Here is a 7,500-nt window from a genome sequence, read left to right as displayed (position 1 = left end):
CCGCGTGGGTTTTGGGTCTGATAAATGCGCGCGTCCCCGCGGAGACGGGTCGGCGCTCGTTTGCATGTATTAGCTCTAGAATTGCCACAGTTATCCAAGTAACGGTGGAGCGATCAAAGGAACCATAACTGATTTAATGAGCCATTCGCAGTTTCACTGTATCGGAACCGTGTGTACTTAGACTTGCATGGCTTAATCTTTGAGACAAGCATATGCTACTGGCAGGATCAACCAGGTAGCCCTCGCGTCCGGCGGTCTGTGTTTCTTGCATTGGAACCGGAGCTGAGCGGGGAGCCGGGCGCGGGGACCGGGCGGCGCCCGCGGGAGACGGCCTCCCGCGGGGTTACCCCCGGCGGCACCCCAGCCTCCCTCGTTTCGTTTCTTTTTCGGACGTGGGCTACCGAAATTTCCGTTACCGATTCAGCCCCCGTGCGCGGTGAGGAAGTCGGCTGGGCCTCGGTATGTACTCGGTCCGTAGAGGCCGCGTTACCGCGTGGCGGTCAGTCGCGGGAGGGAGCCGGAGCCGCCCGCACGCCCGCGACCGCAACACGCACTCGGAGGCGGCGTCTTCTGACAGACGCCGGTAGGGTTTGAGAAACATGCTTTTTCGGAAAGGACCGCTCGGCTGACGCGGGCCTGGGCTCCCGCACCCCTCTCGTGGCGGGGCACCCGCGAGCGCGGCGGAACTCCCGTGTAGGACATCTCTGGGCCCGTGTGGCCGACGGGCACGCGACAGGGTCGTCTCGGTCTCGCGACGAAAGCGGTTTCGCGCTGGTTGGTGCGCTAGAGGTCGATCCGCAGGCCGAAGGAACCGTCCGCCCGAACACCCCGGCGCGAGGCCGGGGCCGGCAGGGGCCCTCCGATGGCGGGTCATGCTTGCCAATCGGTCAGTGGTTGGTGTGGTGCAGTATATGTCAGGGTGTGGGTGCGAGATGGGCCGGGAGGACCGCTCCTCCTGCGTCGGACCCCGAGTCATAGGAAGTGCCGTTTTGTCACAACCCCAGGGGTGGGGTGGGTAACGGTAGGGAAGTGCCGGCCAACGCGCAGAGGTCGACCCGCAGGCCGAAGGAACCGTCCACCCGAACACCCCGGCGCGAGGCCGGGGCCGGCAGGGGCCCTCCGATGGCGGGTCATGATTGCCAATCGGTCAGTGGTTATGTGTGTGCTGCGGTGCCGGCCAACGCTCAGAGGTCGACCCGCAGGCCGAAGGAACCGTCCACCCGAACACCCCGGCGCGAGGCCGGGGCCGGCAGGGGCCCTCCGATGGCGGGTCATGATTGCCAATCGGTCAGTGGTTATGTGTGTGCTGCGGTGCTGCGGTGCCGGCCAACGCTCAGAGGTCGACCCGCAGGCCGAAGGAACCGTCCACCCGAACACCCCGGCGCGAGGCCGGGGCCGGCAGGGGCCCTCCGATGGCGGGTCATGATTGCCAATCGGTCAGTGGTTGTGTGTGTTGCGGTGGGGCCGGGAGGACCGCTCCTCCTGCGTCGGTCCCCGGGTCATGGGAAGTGCCGTGTGGCGGTGGTGGGGCCGGGAGGACCGCTCCTCCTGCGTCGGACCCGAGTCATGGGAAGTGCCGTGTGGCGGGGCCGGGAGGACCGCTCCTCCTGCGTCGGACCCGAGTCATAGGAAGTGCCGTGTGGCGGGGCCGGGAGGACCGCTCCTCCTGCGTCGGACCCGAGTCATAGGAAGTGCCGTGTGGCGGGGCCGGGAGGACCGCTCCTCCTGCGTCGGACCCGAGTCATAGGAAGTGCCGTGTTGCGCTGGTGGGGCCGTGCCCGCCAACAGCCTTCAGTGGTCGGATACCACGTTTGCAAGCTCCCCGCTGGAATGGGGACTTAGAAGAAATGAGGGGAAAATTCCCCCGGAGCTCCGTGCCTGAGGGCGGGCTGTGAGCCGCGCCGCGTCCGCCAACAGCCTTCCATGGTCGGACACCATTGTTCGCAAGTTGCCCGCTGGAATGGGCACATAGAAGAAATTTCGAGGATAACATCCACCAGAGCGCCAGGGCGGCCGTTATTGCAGTATGCGTCCGCCTGGCAGCTCTCTTCCGCGGGAACCATTGGGCAATTTCTTTCACGGAGGTGGACATAGAAGAATTTTTGTTTCTAAAAACGTGGTTCCTAAAAATGTGCCCCAGGTGTTTTGGAAAACCCGGGTAAACCTGGGAAGTAGGCAAATGACCCTCTGACTAGGGGGAAAAACGTTTGCCTACTGCAGCGCCCCTAATGCAATTCGGCGGAACTGCAACGCCCCTGGTCGCCTAAACGCTACCCCTGGTCGCCTAAACCTCACCCCTGGTCGCCTAAACCTCACCCCTGGTCGCCTAAACCTCACCCCTGGTCGCCTAAAAGTCACCCCTGGTCGCCTAAATTGTCAACCCCTGGTCACCTAAATTGTCAACCCCTGGTCGCCTAAAGGGGACTTAGAAGAAATGAGGGGGGCAAATTCCCCCGGAGCTCCGTGCCTGAGGGCGGGCTGTGAGCCGCGCCGCGTCCGCCAACAGCCTTCAGTGGTCGGATACAATGTTTGAAAGGTCCCCGCTGGAAAGGGGACTTAGAAGAAATGAGGCAAATTCCCCCGGAGCTCCGTGCCTGAGGGCGGGCTGTGAGCCGCGCCGCGTCCGCCAACAGCCTTCAGTGGTCGGATACAATGTTTGAAAGGTCCCCGCTGGAAAGGGGACTTAGAAGAAATGAGGCAAATTCCCCCGGAGCTCCGTGCCTGAGGGCGGGCTGTGAGCCGCGCCGCGTCCGCCAACAGCCTTCAGTGGTCGGATACAATGTTTGAAAGGTCCCCGCTGGAAAGGGGACTTAGAAGAAATGAGGCAAATTCCCCCGGAGCTCCGTGCCTGAGGGCGGGCTGTGAGCCGCGCCGCGTCCGCCAACAGCCTTCAGTGGTCGGATACAATGTTTGAAAGTTCCCCGCTGGAAAGGGGACTTAGAAGAAATTATGAATATTTTTGTTTCTAAAAACGTGATCCCTGAAAATGTGCCCCAGGTGTTTTGGAAAACCCGGGTAAACCTGGGAAGTAGGCAAATGACCCTCTGACTAGGGGGGAAGAACGTTTGCCTACTGCAGCGCCCCTAATGCAATTCGGCGGAACTGCAACGCCCCTGGTCGCCTAAACGCTACCCCTGGTCGCCTAAAAGCTACCCCTGGTCGCCTAAAAGCTACCCCTGGTCGCCTAAACGCTACCCCTGGTCGCCTAAACGCTACCCCTGGTCGCCTAAACGCTACCCCTGGTCACCTAAACGCTACCCCTGGTCGCCTAAACGCTTCCCCTGGTCACCTAAACGCTACCCCTGGTCGCCTAAACGCTACCCCTGGTCGCCTAACTGACCCCTCGTGTGTGGGGATCAACGTTTGCCTACTAGGGCGTCCTCCGGCGGCCTCTCGGCAGTACTGCAGGCCCATTTTAGCCGAGCCCATTGAAATGAATGGGGGAATTTTATACGTTTTTGCCTTTTTTTTCCCCCCCTCGTTCTTTTTGTATTTATTCATTTATTTCAACTTTTACCGACTCAACCGCCCTCCGGCGTGCCCTCGGCGGTCCCGCAAGCCCAATTCGGCCGAGCCCATTGAAATGAATGGGGGAATTTTATACGTTTTTGCCTTTTTTTCCCCCCCTCGTTCTTTTTGTATTTATTCATTTATTTCAACTTTTACCGACTCAACCGCCCTCCGGCGTGCCCTCGGCGGTCCCGCAAGCCCAATTCGGCCGAGCCCATTGAAATGAATGGGGGAATTTTATACGTTTTTGCCTTTTTCCCCCCCCCTCGTTCTTTTTGTATTTATTCATTTATTTCAACTTTTACCGACTCAACCGCCCTCCGGCGTGCCCTCGGCGGTCCCGCAAGCCCAATTCGGCCGAGCCCATTGAAATGAATGGGGGAATTTTATACGTTTTTGCCTTTTTTTTCCCCCCCCTCGTCCTTTTTGTATTTATTCATTTATTTCAACTTTTACCGACTCAACCGCCCTCCGGCGTGCCCTCGGCGGTCCCGCAAGCCCAATTCGGCCGAGCCCATTGAAATGAATGGGGGAATTTTATACGTTTTTGCCTTTTTTTTTCCCCCCTCGTCCTTTTTGTATTTATTTACTTATTTCAACCTTTACCGACTTAGGGGCCGCTTTGCACCGCCTGTGCCCGGGGAAGGTGCTCCTATTCGGGCCAAGTGTGACACACGCCCGCCCTCCTCCTCCGGAGCTTCCATTAGGGTAGACTTAGGGGCCGCTTGGCACCGCCTGTGCCCGGGGAAGGTGCTCATATTCGGCTTCACTGTCAGGCAGCATGCACTCCTCCTCCGGAGCTTCCATTTGGGCAAACTTAGGGGCCGCTTGGCACCGCCCGTGCCCGGGGAAGGTGCTCCTATTCGGGCCAAGTGTGACACACGCCCGCACTCCTCCTCCGGAGCTTCCATTTGGGCAAACTTAGGGGCCGCTTGGCACCGCCTGTGCCCGGGGAAGGTGCTCATATTCGGCTTCACTGTCACACAGCATGCACTCCTCCTCCGGAGCTTCCATAAGGGCAAACTTAGGGGCCGCTTGGCACCGCCTGTGCCCGGGGAAGGTGCTCATATTCGGCTTCACTGTCACACAGCGTGCACTCCTCCTCCGGAGCTTCCATTTGGGCAAACTTAGGGGCCGCTTGGCACCGTCTGTGCCCGGGGAAGGTGCTCATATTCGGGCCAAGTGTGACACACGCCCGCACTCCTCCTCCGGAGCTTCCATGAGGGTAGACTTAGGGGCCGCTTGGCACCGCCTGTGCCCGGGGAAGGTGCTCATAGTCGGCTTCACTGTCAGGCAGCATGCACTCCTCCTCCGGAGCTTCCATTTGGGCAAACTTAGGGGCCGCTTGGCACCGTCTGTGCCCGGGGAAGGTGCTCATATTCGGGCCAAGTGTGACACACGCCCGCACTCCTCCTCCGGAGCTTCCATTTGGGCAAACTTAGGGGCCGCTTGGCACCGCCTGTGCCCGGGGAAGGTGCTCATATTCGGGCCAAGTGTGACACACGCCCGCACTCCTCCTCCGGAGCTTCCATTTGGGCAAACTTAGGGGCCGCTTGGCACCGCCTGTGCCCGGGGAAGGTGCTCATATTCGGGCCAAGTGTGACACACGCCCGCACTCCTCCTCCGGAGCTTCCATAAGGGTAGACTTAGGGGCCGCTTGGCACCGTCTGTGCCCGGGGAAGGTGCTCCTATTCGGCTTCACTGTCACACAGCATGCACTCCTCCTCCGGAGCTTCCATAAGGGCAAACTTAGGGGCCGCTTGGCACCGTCTGTGCCCGGGGAAGGTGCTCCTATTCGGCTTCACTGTCACACAGCATGCACTCCTCCTCCGGAGCTTCCATAAGGGCAAACTTAGGGGCCGCTTGGCACCGTCTGTGCCCGGGGAAGGTGCTCCTATTCGGGCCAAGTGTGACACACGCCCGCACTCCTCCTCCGGAGCTTCCATAAGGGTAGACTTAGGGGCCGCTTGGCACCGTCTGTGCCCGGGGAAGGTGCTCCTATTCGGCTTCACTGTCACACAGCATGCACTCCTCCTCCGGAGCTTCCATAAGGGCAAACTTAGGGGCCGCTTGGCACCGTCTGTGCCCGGGGAAGGTGCTCCTATTCGGCTTCACTGTCAGGCAGCATGCACTCCTCCTCCGGAGCTTCCATAAGGGTAGACTTAGGGGCCGCTTGGCACGGCCTGTGCCCGGGGAAGGTCCTCATATTCGGGCCAAGTGTGACACACGCCCGCCCTCCTCCTCCGGAGTTTCCATGAGGGTAAACTTAGGGGCCGCTTGGCACCGCCTGTGCCCGGGGAAGGTGCTCCTATTCGGGCCAAGTGTGACACACGCCCGCACTCCTCCTCCGGAGCTTCCATTTGGGCAAACTTAGGGGCCGCTTGGCACCGCCTGTGCCCGGGGAAGGTGCTCCTCTCCGGGCTAAGTGTGACACACGCCCGCACTCCTCCTCCGGAGCTTCCATAAGGGCAAACTTAGGGGCCGCTTGGCACCGCCTGTGCCCGGGGAAGGTGCTCCTCTCCGGGCTAAGTGTGACACACGCCCGCCCTCCTCCTCCGGAGCTTCCATGAGGGTAGACTTAGGGGCCGCTTGGCACCTCCCGTGCCCGGGGAAGGTGCTCCTATTCGGGCTAAGTGTGACAGACGCCGGCCTATTACCCCCGGAGCGATGGAGCTGGGGGCGCTCGCTCCCCGCCCGTGCCCGGGGAAGGTGCTCCTCTCCGGGCTAAGTGTGGCAGACGCCGGCCTATTACCCCCGGAGCGATGGAGCTGGGGGGCGCTCGCTCCCCGCCCGTGCCCGGGGAAGGTGCTCCTCTCCGGCCTAAGTGTGGCAGACGCCGGCCTATTACCCCCGGAGCGATGGAGCTGGGGGGCGCTCGCTCCCGGCCCGTGCCCGGGGAAGGTGCTCCTCTCCGGGCTAAGTGTGGCAGACGCCGGCCTATTACCCCCGGAGCGATGGAGCTGGGGGTGGGCGCTCGCTCCCTGCCTGTGCCCGGGGAAGGTGCTCCTCTCCAGCCCCAGGTCGCCTAACCCCCTTACCCCTGGTCACCTAAACCCCTTACCCCTGGTCGCCTAAACGTCTCACCCCTGGTCGCCTAAACCCCTTACCCCTGGTCACCTAAACCCCTTACCCCTGGTCGCCTAAGTGGCCCACCCCTGGTCACCTAAACGTCCCACCCCTGGTCACCTAAACGTCCCACCCCTGGTCGCCTAAACCCCTTACCCCTGGTCACCTAAACGGCCCACCCCTGGTCGCCTAAACCTGCCGCCCCTGGTCACCTAAGTGGCCCACCCCTGGTCGCCTAAGTGGCCCACCCCTGGTCGCCTAAGTGGCCCACCCCTGGTCGCCTAAGTGGCCCACCCCTGGTCGCCTAAGTGGCCCACCCCTGGTCGCCTAAGTGGCCCACCCCTGGTCGCCTAAGTGGCCCACCCCTGGTCGCCTAAACCTGCCGCCCCTGGTCACCTAAGCTGCCCACCCCTGGTCGCCTAAGTGGCCCACCCCTGGTCACCTAAACGTCCAACCCCTGGTCGCACTTAGTGCAATTCGGCCCACCTCGCGTCCGGGAGGAGGCCATCCTCTTCGGCCTGACTTTCACGGACGCCGGCCTGTCTCCTCCGGAGCCTCCACGCGGTTGAACTTAGGGGCCACTCGGCCCACCTCGCGTCCGGGGGGAGGCCATCCTCTTCGGCCTGACTTTCACGGACGCCGGCCTGTCTCCTCCGGAGCCTCCACGCGGTTGAACTTAGGGGCCACTCGGCCCACCTCGCGTCCGGGGGAAGGCCGTCCTCTTCGGCCTGACTTTCACGGATGCCGGCCTGTCTCCTCCGGAGCCTCCACGCGGTTGAACTTAGGGGCCACTCGGCCCACCTCGCGTCCGGGGGGAGGCCATCCTCTTCGGCCTGACTTTCACGGACGCCGGCCTGTCTCCTCCGGAGCCTCCACGCGGTTGAACTTAGGGGCCACTCGGCCCACCTCGCGTCCGGGGGAAGG

General features: G+C 62.2%; 1 non-coding gene across 1 annotated transcript in view; it reads right to left on the bottom strand.

The window, feature by feature from the left end:
* Nucleotides 1-238, bottom strand: part of LOC148314362 (18S ribosomal RNA) — a 1,933-nt gene extending 1,695 nt beyond the window's left edge. The window contains exon 1 of the ribosomal RNA XR_015841805.1: nt 1-238. This exon is cut by the window's left edge and continues 1,695 nt beyond it. This is a non-coding gene — a ribosomal RNA (18S ribosomal RNA).
* Between the last annotated feature and the right edge of the window lie 7,262 nt (nt 239-7,500).

Source organism: Idiotropiscis lumnitzeri, unplaced genomic scaffold (genome assembly GCF_059441095.1).
Source record: "Idiotropiscis lumnitzeri isolate Australia: NSW breed Sydney's pygmy pipehorse unplaced genomic scaffold, RoL_Ilum_1.0 HiC_scaffold_312, whole genome shotgun sequence".
Taxonomy (NCBI): domain Eukaryota; kingdom Metazoa; phylum Chordata; class Actinopteri; order Syngnathiformes; family Syngnathidae; genus Idiotropiscis; species Idiotropiscis lumnitzeri.
This window is presented reverse-complemented; position numbering and strand designations above follow the sequence as displayed.